The following is a 24051-nucleotide window of genomic DNA, read 5'->3' on the forward strand; positions in this document are numbered from 1 at the left end:
AACAAGTCTATCAAATTCCTGAAAGTGAAGTGGTCACATCATTCCGACCGTGAAGCCACCTGGGAACGTGAGGACCACCTCCGTTCCGAATATCCAGAGTTTTTCCAGTCCTAGATCTCGGAACGAGATCCTTTCGTAGTGGTGGAGTGTTGTAACGCCCCGTATGTAACTTGCCATATTTGTATTCCAACTCTTGCCATTTTCGGCTCTAAGTTATGATATTTCCTCGTGATTGGGTTTTGTCTTTGTTTTGCTTTTGTCCATGTCATGCATCTCATATCATGTCATCATGTGCATCGCATTTGCATATGTGTTCGTCTCATGCATCCGAGCATTTTCCCCGTTGTCCGTTTTGCATTCTGGTACTCCTACGTCCTCCGGTGCCCCCTTTCGCCTCTTTTCGTGTACGGGTGTTAAGAATTCTCAGATTGGACCGAGACTTGCCAAGCGGCCTTGGTTCACTACCGGTACACAGCCTGTCAAGTTTCATGCCATTCGGAGTCCGTTTGATACTCCAACGGTTAACCGAGGAACCGTAAAGGCCTCGTGTGTGTTGCAGCCCAACACCCCTCCAAAGTGGACCAAAACCCATCCAAACCCCCTCCATCTTGTAGGCCGTTCGATCACGATCGCGTGGCTGAAAACTGCACCTCATTTGGACTCTCCTAGCTCCCATAATCTATAAATATGTGCATCCCCCTGAAATTTGCGGATGAAACCCTAACCTCCTTCCCCTCTCGCACGTCGGACATGTCCGTCCCGGACCGGAAGAAATAGCGACGCCGCCCTCGCCCAGTCCAGAACTGCCACATGGCGCCGCCGGGCCCTCCCCGCCGCCGGCCCGCCAGGCCTGAGGCGAGCCCCCGAGGCCCAAGCTGCCCGCCACCCGATCCCGCGGATCCGCCGCCACCAGCGCCGCCCTCGCCGATCTTCGGCCGCCGCCTCCCCTGCCGACCTCCGCCGCCCGCCGGCGTCCACCACCTCGCTGGCCGGAGCCGAGCTCGGCCACGCCGCACGAGCCCGCGCCGGATCCTTCTCCCGACGCAGCGCCCGTCTCCCTCCTCCTTAGATCCGGCCAACGGCAGCCGCGACTCCAGCCGTCGTCCCCTACAGCGCCGGCCACCTCCTCCCCGAGCTCCGGCGAAGGCCCCGAAGATCCTCGGTTCGCGTGCATCCAGATCTGGCTACAGTAAACCCTAGGTCGATTTTGCCCAAGTCCTTTTCCCTGCATATTTTTTAGCTATGTTCATCGCATCATATCTCATCATCCGTAGCTCCGTTTTACGCGTCTGATATATCAAATTGTTCGTCTGGATGTGCTCTTCATTTTGTACCATTGCATCATGCTTGTTTGAGTCAATCTTGATGCCCTAAATGCTGTTGCAAGAGTTCTATAAAATGTTAGTTTATGTTTCTTAACAGATTATCGACATTTGTCATTTTTGCCATGATTATTGTGTGTCTCCTATGAACTTGAGCCCTATATGTGTTTTGGGCTATGCCATGCCATCTTTACAGGGGTGTATGCCATGTATTTTTGTGATCAATGTGGTGACTAGCACATGCATGCAAAGTAGCTCTCGTGATGTTGCTGATTTCAGGGACTTAGATTTCTTCTAAGTCATTTCCCTGATGTTATTTTTATGCCATGTATTCATGTTGCTACAGAGTGATCATTGCCTCTTTTGAGCATGTTCAGTAAGAATTATTTTGAGATATTGTTATGTTCTATCCATCCATGTCTTTGTTTGCAATTATGGAGTACCCTAGCATGACTCAATCTTGCTCTACTTTTGCTATAAAATGTTCCTGGCAGATTGTTTACGTGTTAATCAATTTTGCCAAGGTTGTTGTAGTTGATCCTTGCATGCTATGAGATGGTTCTTGCCATGGATATCTTCTTGATCATGTCTTCTTGCTGGGGGTATGCTTAGCTTGTCATGCAATGCCTTGTAGTGAGTGCATCGAGCTCGCAAACATGCCTACGTAACTCTGTTTTTGACATGTCCAATTTTCTGCCAAGTCTGAATCTGTTAACGAAACTTGCTATGTTTACATGGGTGCCATCATATCTTCTGATCCTTTTTGGCTTATGGTCAGTAAGGGACTTTTGTTATATGCTTTGAGTAGTTTCATGCCATGCCTTGCTTTGCCATGATATGTTTCTGTAGCATGTTGTTATCTTGCTCTAAACATTGCTTCCTGATGTTAATTCCTGGCATGTTTTTTTCACTAAGTATGTGAACCTGATATCTTTTGCACTTTTGCCATGCTTGTTTGAACCTGCTATTATGTAATTTAGCCGTAGCTCAGTGTTCATATGTTGTCAAGCATTTTGAGTGGATCACTGCCATGTGCTTTGTTGCTATGTTAGAGTGCAGTAGCTTATTTTCTTGATGCATTTTAGATGGCATCATGCTGTTAATCGCCGAATAGTGCCATTATTGTTTTGCTTGCCATTTGCAAACCATGCATCCGATTCCGGTGATCTTTATATCGATTTTGACCGAAATCAACTCATCTTTCCAGCGGCGCTCTTCGTTTGCCAAATTGAGGCCTGGTTCAATCTTTTCCTTCCGGAGCACGGATATGCATTGCATATTGCATCCCGCATATCATGTCTTGTTTTGCATCATGTTGCTTGCGCATTGCACCGTGGTTGATTGTGGTTCCCTTTGCTTGTGTTCTTGCCTTGGGTAGAGCTAGGAGACGAGTACGTGATCGAGGAACCCATTGAGTACGCTTACGAGGATCAAGCTTACGTCAACTCAGAGAACTTTGCAGGCAAGATGACCATACCCTCGAAATCACTTCTATCTTTGCTTGCTAGTTTCTCGCTCTATTGCTATGCCTATGCCGCGGTACCTACCACATGCTTTATCATGCCTCCCATATTTCCATGTCAAACCTCTAACCCACCTTGTCCTAGCAAACCATTGTTTGGCTATGTTACCGCTTTGCTCAGCCCCTCTTATAGCGTTGCTAGTTGCAGGTGAAGATTGGAGTTTATTCCTTGTTGGAACATGATTATTGTTGGGATATCATTATTATATCTTGTTTACTTTAACGCACCTATATACTTGGTAAAGCGAGGAAGGCTTGGCCTTATGCCTGGTGTTTTGTTCCACTCTTGCCGCCCAAGTTTCCGTCATACCGGTGTTATGTTCCCTGATTTTGCGTTCCTTACACGGTTGGGTTATAATGGGAATCCCTTGAGAGTTCGCCTTGAATAAAACTCCTCCAGCAAGGCCCAACCTTGGTTTTACCATTTGCCACCTAAGCCTTTTTCCCTTGGGTTCTGCGGACTCAAGGGTCATCTTTATTTTAAACCCCTGGGCCAGTGCTCCTCTGAGTGTTGGTCCAAACTAGAGTCCCTTGCAGCGCCCCCTCGGGGAAACTCGAGGTTTGGTTTTAGTTGTACGGAGCGCTCATCCAGTGTGCCCAGAGAACGAGATATGTGCATCTCCTATCGGGATTTGTCGACACATTCGAGCGGCTTTTCTGGTCTTGTTTTACCATTGTTGAGATGTCTTGTAACCGGTACTCCGAGTCTGATCAGGCCGTCCTGGGAGAAGGAATATCCTTCATTGACCGTGAGAGCTTGTGAAGGGCTAAGTTGGGACACCCCTGCAGGGATTTGAACTTTCAAAAGTCGTGCCCGCGGTTATGGGAAGATGGGAATTTGTTAATGTCTGGTTGTAGAGAACTTGATACTTAACTTAATTAAAATGCATCAACCGCGTGTGTTGCCGTGATGGTCTCTTCTCGGCGGAGTCCGGGAAGTGAACACGGTCTCGTGTTATGCTTGAACGTAAGTAGTTCTAGGATCACTTCTTGATCATAGATTCTCGACCATGCTTTGCCTTCTCTTCTCGCTCTCATTTGTGTAAGTTAGCCATCATATATGCTAGTGCTTGCTGCAGCTCCACCTCACATACCTTATCCTACCCATAAGCTTAAATAGTCTTGATCACGAGGGTGTGAGATTGCTGAGTCCCCGTGACTCACAGATTATTTCCAAAACCAGATGCAGGTGTCGATGATGCCATTCCAGGAGATGTGACTAAACTCAAGTGGGAGTTCGACGAGGACTCGGGACGTTACTACATTTCCTTTCCAGACAATCAGTAGTGGAGCCCAGTTGGGGCGATCGGGGATCTTATGCATTTGGGGTTGTCTTTATTTTGGTTCCGTAGTCGGACCTTGAATGTATCTGGATGATGTAATGATATATTTATGTATTGTGTGAAGTGGCGATTGTAAGCCAACTCTTTATCTCTATCTTATTCAGTACATGGGATGTGTAAAGATTACCCCTCTTGCGACATGCCTACAATGTGGTTATGCCTCTAAGTCGTGCTTCGACATCTGGGAGATATAACCGCATCGTGGGAGTTACAAGATAATATGACTTCTCCAAACTAAATGAAATATTGGAGGAAAAATGTTAAATAAAATAAATAATTTTATTTGGATTTTATTTGAATTAGAAAAATATGCATTTTTCAAAATTGCATTCTTAGCCCAAATAAATGTTCACTTTGTCCGAAATATTATTAGAGGACCGTGAAAATTTATTTGAGGAATTTTGTACTTTGTTTGGTATTTCTTTTATTTATTTTGCTCTGTCCGTTTAAAAAAACACGCACCGATCTAGCGGGCCGTGCCCGACCCGGACACTGCCGCGCCATGCCTTTATAAGGCGAGGCCGAGGCCGCCTCAGCCCACCCAGCCGCCCCAAACCCTAGCGCCGGCACTACCTGTGCCGCCAGCCAGCCGCCACCGCCACCCACCGCCGTCGCCGTTCGCCACAGGAGTTCGTCGCCGCCGATTTTTCGCCGGTTTTCGTCGGTTTTATTTCGGTAAAAACCTAGATCGGTTGTTTAGATCAGGTTTTATTTCGGTTTTATTCGGTTTAGTTTATTCAACGAACGTTCGTTCGTTAGATCTGTTAGTGAACGGTTTTCGTTAGATTGGTTCTGTCAGCGGACGTTCGCGTCGTAGTTTTTTCTTTGTATTTTCTTTTTCGGCCAGGGACCTATCCACAAATATTTTTATCGTAGATTAGCCCCTGATCTTCAAACCCTCGTAACTTTTCAACCGTTTGTCCAAATCCAGTGAGACCAAGGCCAAAATCTTTGTCTCGAGCCCCTCTTTCTATTTAATCAACTTGAACAAGGTTTTGATAATTTAAAATTTTGGTTTCAAGCAAATTTGATTTCGAAATTCCTTTGACCGTAGTTTCAGTTCTGTAGCTCCGATTCGATTTATTCTTTTTGCAGATCGAATCTCTTTAGTTGAGTTTTCAGATTCGATCTTATTATTTGAGTTTTACCCGTGCATCCTTGCTTGATTGCTTATGTATGCTATTGTTTGTTTGCGATAGAATTCCCAGAATGCGAAGCGTGCTACTATGAGTCTCTAGGGTTTGCAGATCGTTAGCAAGGCAAGTAACACATTGATCATACTCTTTTCATACCCAGTTTTTATGCATCAGTTACAACCGCAAACATTGCATGGTTAGGAGTCGATAACATGTGGGTATTGGGAAGTAGATGATGAGGTAGAACCTATTACCTATTTTATTTTCAAACCCTTGGAAGTTACTCTACGTTAAGCTTATGTTGCTATGCTATGCTCGTAGACATGGATTGGGTTTGAGTGTGTCCATGACAGATATGAGATTGTTAATTAATGGTTCAACTTAAGGTGGCAACTCTAATACACATCTGGGTGGATTGTTGGTTTGGGCACCTGGGGTTATACCAGTGTTGTCCTAGGAGATCCCGGGGTCAACCATGTGATCCTCCTATGGTCCGCCACCCAGGCTCCAAGGGATCATAAGATTATTCAGGCTAGAAACTTCTGTGTGCAGCCACAAGCTATTATGGGCTCTAGCATAGTTGAGTAGGTTGCATGACCTCTTCAAGTGGTAGGCTAGCAGATGTAGGGGATGTAGGTTGGTACTGTCTACCCAGGGTTAGAGTTAATGCTTCTGAAAGACTGTGTCTCGGTCATCCGTTTCTCAAACACCATGTAGTGCGGGAGATCCAACGGAGGAGATCGAGTCTTGTGGCAAAAAGTGCGCAAACCTCTGCAGAGTGTACAAACTAATCATGGTTAGTCGTGTCCCTGGTTATGGACAACTTGAGTATCTGGTTCTTGGATTATCATGTTGATCTCATCACTCTAATTTAATTTGTTGGGTTGATAATTACTTTTAATTGGGGTTGAGATGGGGGTACCTTCTCAATGTTTCAACTACCATGATAGTTAAATAAAAATATGTTGTAGGGAAAAATCAGCTTTTCACAAAACATTATAACCATAGAGCCTCCACCAGCCATATATGCATGTAGTGATAGCATTTATTCTGTTCATTCCTCTACAGTGTTATATTGCCAGCATATTCCATGTGCTGACCCGTTTTCGGGCTACAACATATCATGTTGCAGACTTTTCAGACAAAGAGTAAGGTGCACTAGGTCGTTTGTCGTGCACTCATGTATGTTGTTGGAGTTGATGGACTCACTTTATCTTCCAAGCCTTCCAATGTTATCCTATTTAGATGGCCTTAAGCCATATTTATTGTAATAAGTTCTCTATTGAGACTATCGATGTAATAAGTGTGTGATTGCTACTCTGTTATAAATCCATTCAAGTACTGTGTGTGTCAGCATTACCGATCTAGGGATGACACTGAAGCACAGAGATTTGACCGTCTGAGGTAGGATCGCTACAAGATGGTATGAGAGCCAGGCTGAATGTTGGACACGACCACTAAGATGAGCCATAGGTCACTCTTCTTTACTCATTTCTGACTCCTATCAATTTTCTACTCTTTAGGATGGCGGACTCAAGGAACAAGTTTGCACAACCGGATGAAGACACACCCTTTGGACGACACTTGAAGGAAGTCACTAGGTATCTGAACATTGGAATACCAAGCTTCAGCCGGACCTACACTGCCACTTTACCAGAAGAGGAGCATTTGATGATTCGAGTTCAAGTTCCAGGAAGGACATTCACGCCAGTTACTGAGCCCATAGAGTTTTCCTTCAATGCACCAACCTAGAGTCTAGGAAAAAGCATGGCAGCCCACATTGCCATGGGATGCATCGGCGAAGGTTATCACAAGGAGCTTAAGGACACTATCTACCAGATATGTGGGCGCCGAGATGAGCAATGGGAGATGACCAGCACCAGGAGGAGATGACAACCATCCCGAGGACTACATCATCATCGACGACACCGACTCCGACCCCGACAGTAGTAATGATGATTATGAAGATGAAGCTGGAGCAGATATCATGTAGTCTTCCACCGATCAAAATTTCTAGATGACCACCATATGATCAGTAGTATTTCCCCCCATGTATATATAGTAGTCCGAGCACTATAACGATAGTTAGATCGATTGTATGCCCTTGCTTGAAATTGATTTGGTGTGATATGTTTGTGTTTGTCTCATGTGCATATGGATAGTGCTTTCTCATTAGACCTCATTCTATTCTAATCTCTCCCCTCTAAACCCATCAGATGCCTCTGAGACGTGACCCCGGATTTGTCATCCCACCGGAGCTCACTCAGTTGATCCAACAGCAGAATGCCTTGATGGAGCTGATACGTCTCTGTCGTATCTACTTTCCCAAACACTTTTGCCCTTGTTTTGGACTCTAACTTGCATGATTTGAATGGAACCAACCCGGACAGACGATGTTTTCAGCAGAATTGCTATGGTGTTATTTTTGTGCAGAAATAAAAGTTCTCGGAATGACCTGAAAATCAATGGAGCATTATTCTGGAACATATAATGAAGATTGGAAGGAAGATCCACGTCAGGGGGTGTCCCACCTGTCCATGAGGGTGGGAGCGCGCCTGCCCCCCTGGGCGCGCCCCCTGCCTCGTGGGCCCCCTAACGCTCCACCGACCTCAACCTGGACTCCATATATTCACTTTCAGGGAGAAAAAACCAGAGGAGAAGGATTCATCGCGTTTTACGATACGGAGCCACCGCCAAGCCCTAAACTCTCTCGGGAGGGCTAATATGGAGTCCGTTCGGGGCTCCGGAGAGGGGAATCTGTCGCCATCGTCATCATTAACCATCCTCCATCACCAATTTCATGATGCTCACCGTCGTGCGTGAGTAATTCCATCGTAGGCTTGCTGGACGGTGATGGGTTGGATGAGATTTATCATGTAATCGAGTTAGTTTTGTTACGGTTTGATCCCTAGTATCCACTATGTTCTAAGATTGATGTTGCTATGACTTTGCCATGCTTAATGCTTGTCACTAGGGCCCGAGTGCCATGATTTCAGATCTGAACCTATTATGTTTTCACCAATATATGAGAGTTCTAGATCCTATCTTGCAAGTCTATAGTCACCTATTATGTGTTATGATCCGTTAACCCCGAAGTGACAATAATTAGGATACTTACTGGTGATGACCGTAGTTTGAGGAGTTCATGTACTCACTATGTGTTAATGCTTTGTTCCGGTACTCTATTAAAAGGAGGCCTTAATATCCCTTAGTTTCCAATAGGACCCCGCTGCCTCGGGAGGGTAGGACAAAAGATGTCATGCAAGTTCTTTTCCATAAGCATGTATGACTACATTCAGAATACGTGCCTACATTACATTGATGAACTGGAGCTAGTTTTGTGTCACCCTAGGTTATGACTGTTGCATGATGAACCACATCCGGCATAATTCTCCATCACCGATCCATTGCCTATGAGCTTTCCATATATTGTTCTTCGCTTATTTACTTTTCCGTTGCTATTGTTATCATCACTACAAAATACCAAAAATATTACTTTTGCTATCATTACCTTTTACCATCGTTACCACTACTATCATATTACTTTGCTACTAAATACTTTGCTGCATATATTAAGTTTCCAGGTGTGCTTGAATTGATAACTCAGCTGCTAATACTTGAGAATATTCTTCGGCTCCCCTTGTGTCGAATCAATAATTTTGGGTTGAATACTCTACCCTCAAAAACTGTTGTGATCCCCTATACTTGTGGGTTATCAAGACTATTTTCTGGCGTCGTTGCCGGGGAGCATAGCTCTATTCTTTGAGTCACTTGGGATTTATATCTGCTTATCATTATGAAGAACTTGAAATACGCTAAAACAAAAATTTATCCCTCAACTACGAGGGGAGGTAAGGAACTGCCATCTAGCTCTGCACTTGATTCACCTTCTGTTTTGAGTAAGCTTGCGACACCTATACCTGCTTCTGCTATTAATTCTGATATGTCGCATGTTACTGATGATGCCACTTCAGCTATGCATGATACTTATGATGAAACTACTTCTATGCTTGATACTACTATACCACTTGGTGAATTTCTGATGAACAACTTGCTAGGGCTAGAGAGAATGAAATTATTGAAACTGATAATATTGATGAAAGTGATGATGAAGACTCTCCCCCTAGATATGAATTACTTGTTGTGCCTGAGGGCTATGTTATAGATGAAGAAACTGCTAGATATTTTCTTGCTTGCAATGATAGGAGTGATCTTAAGAAATTATTAGCTAAGCTGAAACAAAAAACTTCGAATGCTAGAATGAAATATGATCCTTCTTATGCTACTTCACCTATCTTTGTTACTGATAAGGATTATGATTTCTCTGTTGATCCTGAGATAATTACTTTAGTTGAATCTGATCCTTTCTATGGTTATGAATCTGAAACTGATGTGGCACATCTTACTAAATTAAATGATATAGCCACCCTATTCACTAAAGATGAGAAAACTCGCTACTATTATATCCTTAAGATATTTCAGTTCTCATTAAAGGGTGACACTAAGATATGGTTTAATTCGCTTGATCCTGGTTGTGTGTGTAGTCCCCAAGATATGATTTATTACTTCTCTACTGAATATTTCCCTGCTCATAAGAAACAAGCTGCTTTAAGGGAAATATATAATTTTGTGCAAATTGAAGAAGAGAGTCTCCCACAAGCTTGGGGGAGGCTTATCCAATTACTTAATGCTTTGCCTGATCATCCTCTTAAGAAAAATAAAATACTTGATATCTTTTATAATGGACTAACCGATGCTTCCAGAGACCACCTGGATAGTTGTGTTGGTTGTGTTTTCAGGGAAAGAACACCGGATGAAGCTGAAATCTATTGAATAATATGTTGACTAATGAAAATAATTGGACACTTCTTAATCCAATTCCTGAACCAACTCCTAAGCCAACTCCGAAGAAGAGGGGTATTCTATTTCTCAGTCCTGAAGATATGCAAGAGGCAAAGAAATCTATGATGGAAAAGGGTATTAAAGCTGAAGATGTTAAGAATTTACCTCCTATTGAAGAAATACATGGTCTTAATTTACCGCCAGTTGAAGAGATACATGGTCTTGATAACCCGACATAGGTAGTAAAGGTAAATTCTCTCTACAGATATGATAAAACTAAAATCTCATTTACTAAGTTTGCTAGCCCATGCTTCGATGAGTTTGATGACTTTATGGTTAAGAAAGAAAACTTCAATGCTTATTTTGGTAGAGAATTAAAACGCAATGCTGATATGCTCGAACACTTGGGTGATTATATGGCTAATGTTAAAGGTGAACTTAAACTTATTAGTAAACATGCTTCTATGGTTACCACTCAAGTAGAACAAGTACTTAAAGCCCATAATGATTTGCTCAATTAATTGAATAGTAAGAAAAATGATAATGATGTTAGAGTTATGACTAGAGGTGGTAAAATGACTCGGGAACCCTTGTATCCTGAGGGCCATCCTAAGAGAATTGAGCAAGATTCTCAGAGAAATATTGTTGATGCACCTAGTCCTTCTAAAAGGAAGAGAAACAAAAATGATAGGACTTTGCATGCTTCTAGTGAACCTATTATTGACACACCTGAGAATCCTAATGATATTTCTATTTCTGATGCTGAAACACAATATGGTAATGAACCTGAAACTAGTGATAATGTTAATGATAATGTTCATGATGATGCTCAACCTAGTAATGATAATGATATAGAAATTGAACCAGCTGTTGATCTTGATAACCCACAATCAAAGAATCAACGTTAAGATATAGAGACTTTGTTGCTAGGAAGCACGGTAAGGAAAGAGAACCATGGGTTCATAAACCCATGCCTTTTCCTCCTAAACCATCCAAGAAAAAGGATGATGAGGATTTTGAGTGCTTTGCTGAAATGATTAGACCTATCTTCTTGTGTATGTGTTTGACTGATATGCTCAAAACGAATCCTTATGCCAAGTATATGAAAGAAATTTTTACAAATAAAAGAAAGATACCGGAAGCTGAAATTTCCACCATGCTTGCTAATTATACTTTTAAAGGTGGAATACCTAAGAAACTAGGAGATCTCGGAGTACCAACTATACCATGCTCCATTAAAAGAAATTATGTTAAAACTGCTTTATGTGATCTTGGAGCCGGTGTTAGTGTTATGCCACTCTCTTTATATCGTGGACTTGATTTGAATAAGTTGACACCTACAGAAATATCTTTGCAAATGGCTGATAAATCAACTGCTATACATGTCGGTATATGTGAGGATGTGCCTTTCTGGTTACAAATGTTACTATTTTAACGGACTTTGTTATCCTTGATATTCCCGAGGACGATAGTATGTCTATTATTCTTGGAAGACCCTTTTTGAATATTGCAGGGGCTGTTATTGATTGCACCAAAGGCGACGTCACTTTTCATGTTAATGGCAATGAGCACACGGTACACTTTCCAAGGAAACAACCTCAAGTTCATAGTATAAACTTTATTGGAAAAATTCCATCGATTGTTTTTGGAGGTTTTGAATTTCCTCTTCCTACTATCAAGAAGAAATATGATATTCTTATTGTTGGGGGTGTGCATATCCCCGTTGAGGTAACCTAGTGTTATTCAAAAATTATCCGATTCCATGTTATTCGGAATGAGTTTGTTAACAAGACTTGATCAACCTTGTTAGTGGATTCCTTTTGATGAGCATGAGATGGATGAATTTAGAAAACACAACTCTCTCTACCCTCTTTTTACTTTCTGTTATTTATATTGAAATAAAGCAAAAATAGTTTTTCTGTCTGTTTTCTGAATTATCAATGCAATAAAAAATACCCCAAAAATAAAAGTTCTCCAAATGCCCTGAAATTTAAATATGATTTTTTCTAGAATATTTGAGAATATCCGGCACTGAGAACACAGTAGGGGGAGCAAGCACCTGGCCACGAGGGTGGCGGGCGTGCCCTACCCCCCTGGGCGCGCCCCCTGCCTCGTGGGCCCATGGTGGCTCCCCTCCACTTATTCCAGCTACCACACACTCCTTCTTCCTCCCACAAACACCACTAACCAGCTCAAACCCGAGTCCAAGCTCATTTTGCTGCCATTTTCGATCTCCTTGCTCAAAGCACCTCTCACAAAACTGCTTTGGGGGATTGTTCCTTGGTATGTGACTCCTCCAATGGTCCAATTAGTTTTTGTTCTAGTGCTTTATTCATTGCATATTTTTTCTGCTTAGATGATCGTGTTCTTGAGCTTGCATGTCAAATTTATATGGTCAAAAGTAGTTTTGATGCATGATATTGCCTCTAGGCACTGTAGGAGTAGTTGCTATCAATATTGTTGAGTTTGGTTCACTTTTATTTTGAAGTTACTAAAATTTAAGAAATTTTTCAGAGGAAGAAATATGTTTAGGAAAATGTACCAAGGTGGTCCTTCAAGGAAGCAAGGACCCAGGCTCGCAATGCGCGATGCCGATGAAGAACCACCGAGGGAAGCTCCAGTGCGGGCTTGTGAATGGCCTTCAGAGGACTTTATGGATCGAGCAGGAATCAAGGAAGAATTTAATGCATATGTGCGTAATGCTGATCTTGAGAGCTTCAAGGCAGACAAATGCCGCCAGTACCACTATCTCACTGATTCCTTTGTGAGGAGGTTTGAATTTTCATCATCACGCAATTCTCAAACTGTCCTGTTTGATCTCTATGAAAATTCTTATACTATGGACTTAGAGGATTTTAACACTGCTTGCAAACTTCCACAATGGGGTAGTCCTAATGAACCTTGCAAATCTGAATTTAGAGATTTTCTTGCTAGTATAACTGTGGGGGAATCTAGAGACATAACACAAGCTACCATAGGGAGCATTCATTTTCCTGCTATACATTATTTTGCTCTCTTCATAGGTAGGTGCATAAATGGTAAGGATGAAGCATGTCACATGTGTGCCCCTGACCTCAGTGTTCTCGGGAGTGTTGTATTAGAAGATAGACATTATAATTTGGGAGCCATTGTTGCACGTAGGTTGCATAATAATAGATTTAGTGGATATTTCTTTGGTGGGATTTATGCAACCCGTCTAGCTAATTTTCTTGGTGTACCCATACGTGGGTTTGATATTGAGTTGCCTCCTGCTTATTTGGATTATGAGGCCATGGTTCATCATAAGTTTTTTGAGAGGAACGATCAGTTCCTCAAGTACCGACTAATCTTTGATAGACGACGCACCTATCATGTTGCTCTCCCTGCTCCTGCTTTCTTCGACTTTCAGGCAAAAGGGATATATGTTATAACCAGGGAGGAGGCGGACGAATATAAGAGGAGGACGGAGACAACCCGTCTCCAAGCGGCAGCTCATGAGGCAATAGCTGCTGCATATCAGTATGACCCCAACTATCACTTTGGATATCTGCCAGGCCAGACCAACTTAGGCCAAAAGCCTAAGCTTGGGGGAGTACGTATTTCTCACCGACATTACATTCATGTTCACACACTCATTGCTAGTTGTCGATGCTCATACTTTTTCATTGTATCATCCATGCTAGTTTATTTTCCTTTTTTTATGCTTTCTTCTTGTGTGTTTAATAAACCTTAAGAAAAACAAAAAAAATTAGTTGTAGCTTTTAATTAGATTACTTTCCATGCTTGTAGTAGTAATTAAAAAGAAAACCCAAAATGATTTCTCGTTCTTCTTTTGCTTGTTGGGAGCTTTCCCGTGTAAATAGTTTTATTTCTCTTCTTTCCTTTGGGGGTCGAGAGGAGAAGACCATAATGAAAATTTTAAAGTGGCTCTTATATGCATTATTGTTAATCTAACAAAGAGTCCATATTACCTTGTTTTCTCTCTTGAATTGAATGCTTGCAGATTCCAGCTTAGTCCAATGCACGTGCACTATTATTATTATACACACTATTCGGTCATGCAAGTGAAAGGCGATAATGATGTTTATATGATGGACTGATTGAGATGAGAAAAGCTGGTATGAACTCGACCTCTCTTGTTTTTGTAAATATGATTAGTTCATCGTTCTTGATTCAGCCTATTATAAATAAACATGTTTGCAATGACAATTAGAGATTATAGTTGCTTATGCCATGCTTAATTAGCTAGGAGCTTATAATGGTTTACCTTGCGTGTCAACATGCTATTAAAATGGTTGTGATGTGGTATGATAGAGTGGTACCCTCTTTTGACCGATTCAAGTGGCTTGACTTGGCACATGTTCACGCATGTAGTTGAAACAAAATCAACATAGCCTCTACGATATTTATGTTCATGGTGCACTATATCCTACTCATGCTTGCATTCGGTGTTGATTAATTTTAATGCATGTTCATGACTGTTGTCGCTCTGTAGCTGGTCGCTTCCCAGTCTTTTGCTAGCCTTCACCTGTACTAAGCGGGAATACTGCTTGTGCATCCAATTCCATAACCCCCGAAGTTATTCCATATGAGTCCACCATACCTACCTATATACGGTATCTACCTGCCGTTCCAAGTAAATTTGTATGTGCCAAACTCTAAACCTTCAAATAAATATCCTGTTTTGTATGCTTGAATAGCTCATGTATCAACTAGGGATGTCTGTATCTTCCATGTTAGGCGGGTTATTCTCAAGAGGAGTGGACTCCGCTCCTCACTCACGAGAAAATGGCTGGTCACCGGGATGCCGAGTCCCATGCTTTATGCAAATCAAATCAAAATAACTGCAAACAAAACTCCCCTGGGACTCTTGTTAGTTGGAGGCACTCGTTGTTTAGAGCAAGCCATGGATTGATGCTTGTTGGTGGAGGGGGAGTATAAACTTTACCATTCTGTTTGGGAGCCGCCTATAATGTGTGTAGCATGGAAGATATCGCCATCTCTTGGTTGTTATGTTGACAATGAAAGTATACCGCTCAAAATATTATTCATATCTATTTCAAAACCGAGCTCTGGCACCTCTACAAATCCCTTCTTCCCTCTACGAAGGGCCTATCTATTTACTTTTATGTTGAGTCATCATCCTCTTATTAAAAAGCACCAGTTGGAGAGCACCGTTGTCATTTGCATTCATTATTGTTAGTTTACATTGAGTATGACTTGACTGGATCTCTTTTACCATGAATTACAATGTCTAGTCAGTCCTTAATCTTTAAAGGTGCTCTGCATTTATGTTTTGTGGTCTCAGAAAGGGCTAGTGAGATACCATCTTGTTATATCATATCATGATTGTTTTGAGAAAGTGTTGTCATCCGAGATTTATTATTATTGCTCGCTAGTTGATTATGCCATTGATATGAGTAAACATGAGACCTAAATGTTATTGTGAATATGGTTAGTTCATAATCTTTGCTGAAAACTTGAATGCTGGCTTTACATATTTACAACAACAAGAGCAAACAGAGTTTGTAAAAGTTTTTCTTTGTCACTTTCAGTTTATCAACTGAATTGCTTGAGGACAAGCAAAGGTTTAAGCTTGGGGGAGTTGATACGTCTCTGTCATATCTACTTTTCCAAACACTTTTGCCCTTGTTTTGGACTCTAACTTGCATGATTTGAATGGAACTAACCCGGACTGACGCTGTTTTCAGCAGAATTGTTATGGTGTTATTTTTGTGCAGAAGTAAAAGTTCTTGGAATGACCTGAAAATCAACGGAGCATTATTCTGGAACATATAATGAAGATTGGAAGGAAGATCCACGTCCGTGGGTGTCCCACTTGTCCATGAGAGTGGGGGCGCGCCTGCCCCCCTAGGCACGCCCCTGCCTCATGGGCCCCCTGATGCTCCACCGACCTCAACCTGGACTCCATATATTCGCTTTCGGGGAGAAAAAACCAGAGGAGAAGGATTCATCGCGTTTTATGATACGGAGCTGCCGCCAAGCCCTAAACTCTCTCGGGAGGGCTGATCTGGAGTCCGTTCGGGGCTTCGGAGAGGGGTATCCGTCGCCGTCATCATCATCAACCTTCCTCCATCACCAATTTCATGATGCTCACCGTCGTGCGTGAGTAATTCCATCATAGGCTTGCTGGACGGTGATGGGTTGGATGAGATTTATCATGTAATTGAGTTAGTTTTGTTAGGGTTTGATCCCTAGTATCCACTATGTTCTAAGATTGATGTTGCTATGACTTTGCCATGCTTAATACTTGTCACTAGGGCCCGAGTGCCATGATTTTAGATATGGACCTATTATGTTTTCACCAGAGTTCTAGATCCTATCTTGCAAGCCTATAGTCACCTATTATGTGTTATGATCCGTTAACCCCGAAGTGAAAATAATCCGGATACTTACCGGTGATGACCGTAGTTTGAGGAGTTCATGTATTCACTATGTGTTAATGCTTTGTTCCGGTACTCTATTAAAAGGAGGCCTTAATATCTCTTAGTTTCCAATAGGACCCCGCTGCCACAGGAGGGTAGGACAAAAGATGTCATGCAAGTTCTTTTCCATAAGCACGTATGACTATATTCGGAATACATGCCTACATTACATTGATGAACTGGAGTTAGTTCTGTGTCACCCTAGGTTATGACTGTTGCATGATGAACCGCATCCGGCATAATTCTCCATCACTGATCCATTTCCTATGAGCTTTCCATATATTGTTCTTCGCTTATTTACTTTTTCATTGCTATTGTTATCATCACTACAAAATACCAAAAATATTACTTTTGCTATCATTACCTTTTACCATCGTTACCACTACTATCATATTACTTTGCTACTAAATACTTTGCTGCAGATATTAAGTTTCCAGGTGTGGTTGAATTGACAACTCAGCTGCTAATACTTGAGAATATTCTTTGGCTCCCCTTGTGTCGAATCAATAAATTTGGGTTGAATATTCTACCCTCGAAAACTGTTACGATCCCCTATACTTGTGGGTTATCAGCAACTACTAGTCCAGAACCAAGGCAACAACAACAACAACAACAACAACAACAACCCATCGCCACCACCTCCAGTTGACAACTTAGCCCGCTTTCTGAGGTTGCAGCCGCCGGTGTTTTCCAGTAGCACCGAGCCAATAGTTGCTGATGACTGGCTATGCAGGATAGGAAGGGAGTTGACCACCGCAGGTTGCACAGATGTGGAGAAGGTGTGTTTTGCCGCACACCAATTGGATGGACCCGTAGCCGCATGGTGGGAGAATTACATGACCACTTTCCTTACAGCCAATGTCACCTGGGATCAGTTTCAGCAAGCATTCCGCACTGCTCATGTCTCAACTGGAGCTATGAGTATGAAGAAGCATGAGTTTCGCAACTTACGCTAGGGAAATCATACTGTGGCCCAGTACATAGATGAGTTTAGTAAGTTATCTCGCTATGCCCCAGATGATGTGGCCACAGATGCCGCGTAGCAGGAGAAATTTATGGAAGGGCTGAATGATGAAATGAGTATGCAGTTAATGGTGGCAACATTTAACAACTACCAGGAGTTGGTAGATAAGGCTCTTATGATTGAAGGGAAGTAGAAGCAGATTGAGAGCCGCAAAAGGAAGTATGGACAAGGGAAGTACAATTCAGGAACGCAGCAGAAGCCTTGTTTCACCCCGAACTCGGGAGGATTTACCCATAACAATGGAGGCCACACCCACAATGGAGGGAGTTCGCATAACCACAGTGGACCCTAGAATGGAAACGGGAATGGAGCAAGTAGCAATCAGAACCGCTCTAACCCAGCCACGCCAGCCAAGAAGGATCAAAGTCACATTACTTGTTTCAAGTGTGGGAAGACTGGGCACTACGTTAATGATTATCCTGAGTTGAAGAATGGCAATGGGAATGGAAGCTCTGGGAAGAAGCCCAGCCCTTTCAATAGGGGAAAAGTGAACCACATGAACGTGGAGGAGGTTAAAGAGCAACCAGACCCAGTGATTGGTAAGTTTTTGGTTAAGTCATTTACCGCTCTCGTTCTTTTTGATACTGGTGCATCGCATTCATACATTTCAAGGGGATTTTTGGACAAGTTTAACTTACCCACCTTAGCCCTTAGTACACCCTTGCTAGTAAGCTCGCCGGGTGCAGAGTATATGGCCAGCCGATGGTGCGATCGGATACCCTTAACCATTGGTAGCCATATTTTCCCCTCGAACCTTATAATTTTGGAGTTGCAAGGATTGGATGTGATACTAGGAATGGATTGGCTATCGAAGTATGGAGGAAACATTGACTGTGCTAGTAGGTCAATTCTAGTCACCACCCTTGAGGGAAAAAGGATCAAGTATATATACAGGCATTCGCCGAGGAGGACCCAAGTAAATTCTCTCACGGGAGTTGTTCAAGAGGAAGTGCCTGTAGTGAAGGATTATACGGATGTACTTCCAGAGGAATTACCAGGCATGCCGCCGGACCAAGACATTGAGTTTTTGATAGAGTTATTGCTAGGCACCGCCCGATATCGAAGAGACCATACTGAATGCCCGCAAACACTGTTCAAGAATTCACCTGATTAATTAGTTAACGGGCCAGTTAATCACTAGTCATAGCATGGCCAAATCGAATAACACATATTCGTCGCATTAACTTGTCAGGCCAATTAATTGGCCAGTTAGACCGAGTAATCAGTTGTCATGCCAATTAATCCCTGCTGGCACATTAATGGGTGCGCAAACAAAGCCCAAAAATTTGGCCCATAACCCCTTCCGGCCCCATGCCACTCCTTAAGGTAGCATATTTTGGTATACTACATAGCTGGGAGCATGAGAGTATGGTATAATACATTAAAAATCTAGATATATGTTGGCAGGTTTCTATTCAATCTACCGATTAATGGTCGACCGATTAATCCAGTTAATAGGCCAATTCACCGATTAATCGCCAATCCTAAACTGACCGAGCAGCTACGAGTTAACGATTTCTTGAACATTGCCCGCAAATGATCTGGAAGAGATCAAGAAGCAGATCAAGGAGTTATTGGAGAAAGGTTACATTCGACGAAGTTCGTCACCGTGGGGAGCCCCGGTGCTCTTGGTTGAGGAGAAGGATGGATCATTGAGAATGGTTGTTGATTATCGTGCGTTGAATGAGGTGACGATCAAGAACAAGTACCCATTGTCGATGATCAATGATTTGTTTGACCAGCTGCAAGGAGCTAAAGTATTTTCCAAGATCGATCTGCGATCAGGATATCACCAGCTGAAGATCCGAGAATAGGATATACCTAAGACAGCTTTCACCACAAGGTACGGGTTATATGAGTATACGGTTATGCCATTTGGATTGACAAACGCCCCTGCCTATTTTGTGAGAATGATGAATAAGGTGTTCATGGAGTTCTTGGATAAGTTTGTAGTGGTGTTCATTGATGATATCTTGGTATACTCGAAGAATGAAGAGGAGCACAAAGAACATTTGCATTTAGTTCTCGAGAAGCTCAGGGAACATCAGTTATATGCCAAGTTCAGCAAATGTGAGTTTTGGTTGAATGAAGTTGGATTCCTTGGACATGTTATATCAGGAGAAGGTATAGCAGTAGACCCCACCAAGGTTCAGTCAGTCACTGAGTGGTTGGCACCCACCTCAGTTGGAGAGATTCGTAGTTTTCTTGGACTCGCGGGATATTATCGGAGATTCATTGAGATTTTCTCTAAGACTGTGAAGCCCATGACGGAGTTGTTGAAGAAGGACACCAAGTTCAAGTGGACCGAAGAATGCGAAGCAAGTTTTCAGGAGCTGAAGAAACGTTTGGTTACAGCCCCAGTGCTGATTCTGCCAGATATACGCAAGGATTTCCAAGTATATTGCAACGCGTCTCGCTTAGGACTTGGAGGTGTACTTGTGCAAGACGGAAGAGTCGTCTCATATGCCTCGCGTCAACTTCGGCCACATGAGTTGAATTATGCCACGCATGACTTGGAGTTAGCAGCCGTAGTGCATGCACTCAAGACCTGGAGACATTTTCTTATTGAAAGTCGATGTGATGTGTACATGGATCATAAGAGTTTAAAGTACATTTTCACACAGAAGGAGCTGAATCTCAGGCAAAGGAGATGGTTGGAGCTCATAAAGGATTATGATTTGAAGATGCATTATCATCCAGGCAAGGCCAATGCTGTAGCAGACGCTTAGAGCCGGAAGAGTTATGCCAATATCCTCGTGAGCGGAGGATTACCAAAGGAGTTAGCAGAAGATCTTAGGGAGCTTCGTTTGGAGATAGTTCCTAGAGTTTTTTTTGTAGCATTGGAGGTTCAGTAAACATTATTGGGAAAGATTCGAGAAGCTCAGAAAGATGACAAGGAAATTACCGAGATAAAGGAGAGAATGAGCAAAGGAAATGTCATGGAATTGTCACGGCAGATGTCCTAGAACGAGGACTTAGTCGTAGGGCCATCGCACTAAGAAGCTTAAAGGGGTTAATCGGGACAAAGGACACGAGAGAGTTTTATACTAGTTTGGCCCCTTATGGTGAAGGTAAAAGCCTATGTGTAGTTGGGATTGGTATTGCTGAGGTTTCAATCTCCAAGAGGCTCAACCTGCCGGCTTGGTTATTGACTTGTTGTTTCTTGCCCTAAGCCGCCACCGGGTCGTCCCGTTATATACATGGGTTGACGCCTGGTGGCCTACAGAGTCCCGGCCGGCTTATAATCGTGTCCAGCTCGGTGACTTCCTTTACATGCCTTTCTTTACAAGTCTTTCCTTACATATGGTGGTTCATAATATCAGGCCTTAAACCACCTTCAGGCCTTTGGGCCTTCTATAAGTCTTAATAAACTACAATCTTGAATGTTTACTGGGCTTCTTGTGTAACCTGCCACTGGGGCTGACTCGGCCCCTCCTGGGCGGGTCTCAACTGATAGTAATATCCCCAACATTAGGCCCCAGGTTGACTTTGAACTTTGTTCTTTGTCAATCTTCCATACTTAGCAAAAATCCATCTTCTTATCTTTACTGAAATTTCCTTGTAACCCGCCGTGATGTCATCTCTTAGAAACGCAAAAAACTGTCATGACGTCATCCTCCAACGGATCTTTTATCTTTAATGTTTCCCGAGAATCGAGGCGCCTATATAGCTGGATAACCATTTATTTGGCTCTTCCTTGATCTGCGCGCCTGTCTGTTCACCTTTTCCCTTATAAATAGGCTCGCCCCGACCTTCCTCATTCTTCTCTCTCTCTCCGTCTTCTTCCTCTCACGACCCTGCTACTGCTCGAGCTTCGCCGGCACCACGCTCCACCTCCATCTCCATCAACCTTGGCCGCTGCATCAACCCGAGTTGGTTTAGAGAAACGACGGCGACCTCCGCAGAAGATCTGTAGTTGTAAGTTCTCACTTTCCTGCTCCTCAGATCCATGTTTAGGGTTTCTGCGTGTTCTTCGCAGTTCGTCATGGCTTCTTCGTAGTTCTTCCACTGCCTCCTCTTTTTGATCCAAAAGAGATGTATGTTCATGCAGTAGTTGTTTGGTGCCTCCTTTTGATACTAGCAGACTCCTTTTTCTGGTACAAGAGCTATATTTAGAACTGATGAACTCATCTGGGCTGTATTTTTAGGTCTAGAAATGTTTTCATTTTGAACAGCCATTTGATCTGAAATAATATCAAGCATTTTGGGAAACTTGTTTTGTCCCAACACTTAGCTGAATCCGCTTTCTAAAAGAATCTATAGTCATGGCGGCTTACCGCACCGGCTTTCTTTTCCTTATATGTCATTAGCCCTTAGTTAAGCCACCATTACTTGTTTTGCATCTTCATCCCTTAACTTTTAATCTCACCGTTAAACTGAACCGGCATGTTGCTTTTCTTTTCAGTTCCTTGCACATCATGTCGTCCAAAGCGCCAACCATCTATAACTGAGTTCCCTCAACCATAACTGAGGAACATTTAAAAGAGTTCATCATAGGATTTTTGCCAACGAAAACCGTCATGTCTTACCGTGCCCCTGATCCGGAAGAAGAACGGCCCAATCCGAGAGATGGTGAGGTGATCGGTTTTACTGACCACATGAACCGTGGCTTCTCACCGCCCGGCTCAAAGTTCTTCAGAGAGGTTCTCCATTTTTTCAAGCTCCATCCTCAATATATCGGACCTAATTCCATATCTAACATTTGTAACTTCCAAGTACTCTGTGAAGTATATAAGTATATCTCCAACAAGAGCCGACCATGGAGTTAATTAGAGAATACTTTTATCTGAACCGGCAGAATGAGTGCACCAACGGCCTTAGTTTAGAGCTTGGAGGCATATCAATTCAGCGTCGGCAGGGTGCCGTCTTCCCCCTTATTGTCTTACCAAGTCACCCAAAGGACTGGAACCAGACTTGGTTCTACTGCCAGGACACTTCGCCAGCAAACGAGAAGCCCCTGCCGGGTTACCGCCCCGATCGTCTTGACTCCAAGTTCGTGCTACCTGATAAGCTGACTGTCGCTGAACGCAAAAGGCTGATACCATCCATCAAAAGGATCAGCGCTCTGTTGGGAAACGGGTTAACTGGAGTTGATCTGACCCGCTGCTGGATCTCATGGCGGGTCATCCCTTTGAGCCGCCAGTTAATGCTGATGTATGAGTATGGTGGAGGCCCTGATGACTCTCTTCGTCACAGTCCCGCTTAATTGACAGAAGAAGATATTGTCTCAATGTCAACTCTTCTGGTGAACGGGAAATATGAAGATTGCAGTGTCGTCGGGTTAAACCCCTTCTGCCAACTTAACCCGCTTCCAGAAGTAAGGATGCCATTATCTCTCTCTTTTGTATTTTTCCAGCTGTATTATTTTAATACTTGCCTAACTTTTTACCTTGTTTTTACCCGTCTGCAGGCCAATTCTGACTTCTGGAAAGTTAAGTATGACCACGAGGCGGCCAAGAAAGCGAAAGTCGTCACCATAAATGCCAAGAAAATGACCCCGGAGGTCGAAAAAGAAGAAAAAGAGTACTGCTGAAGACTTGATGAAGCTTGATGATACATCTGACTCGGAGGTAGCCCTTGATTCCCTTGGCCAATTTTCTAACAATCTTATTGACACTGATCATTACCAGGATGACACTGGGGCTAGTCAGGCTGGGGAAGCAGAGGTAACTATCATTTCCTCCGACTCAGAGCCCTTGCCAAGACAAAAAGTTCGATGAGTGATCCGTAAAGTAAGGTTTTCTAACCCTTTAGCTCACTTGGATCCCAACTTTCGTTTGAAAAAACAGCAATATGAAAGCCGCCGTCAAGCTTGGACTGAAGATGAGCCGGTTGTCGTTCTTCAACAAACTCCTCAGAAACGTCCACATGAGGTTTACCTCTTTCTGTCTTTAACTCTGTTTAATGGATCCTTCCCTTTGTATTTCTTTTAACTCTATTTTATCCTTTTAGGAGGTGTCTCGCTCTTCTGGCGACTCATCGCAGATGCAATTTCTGGCTTTCAAGACTGCCCCTTGGTAATGAAAAATCCTCATATTCCTGGGTTGTTCAAATTATATCTTTATACTGACAATCCTGCAACATTTGTTCTTAGTGGCCAAGCTAAATCCAAGAAAGCGAAGGCAGCTAAGCCGGCGGAAGACCCACCGGTGCTGGCATCTGACCCGGCTAGGCCATCTTCTCCATTAACTGACGCTCTAGAAGACCCGCCTGTTGACACCGAAGCAAATCCTCCTGAGCCGTCATTTGACGAGGCCACTATGAACCCCTCCACAACCGGACCATCAAGCTCAGCCAACCCGCCGTCTCCGTCTGCACAAGATGTTCAGATTACCGGGAGCCGCTTTATTGAACCGGGGAACCCAACCGTGCTGGCTTGGTATACAGCAAAACAAGAGGCTTTTGAGAGGCAGAAAGTTCGCTTTGACGTTGCCAAC

This window comes from Triticum dicoccoides, chromosome 2A, assembly GCF_002162155.2.
Source record: "Triticum dicoccoides isolate Atlit2015 ecotype Zavitan chromosome 2A, WEW_v2.0, whole genome shotgun sequence".
Taxonomy (NCBI): Eukaryota; Viridiplantae; Streptophyta; class Magnoliopsida; order Poales; family Poaceae; genus Triticum; species Triticum dicoccoides.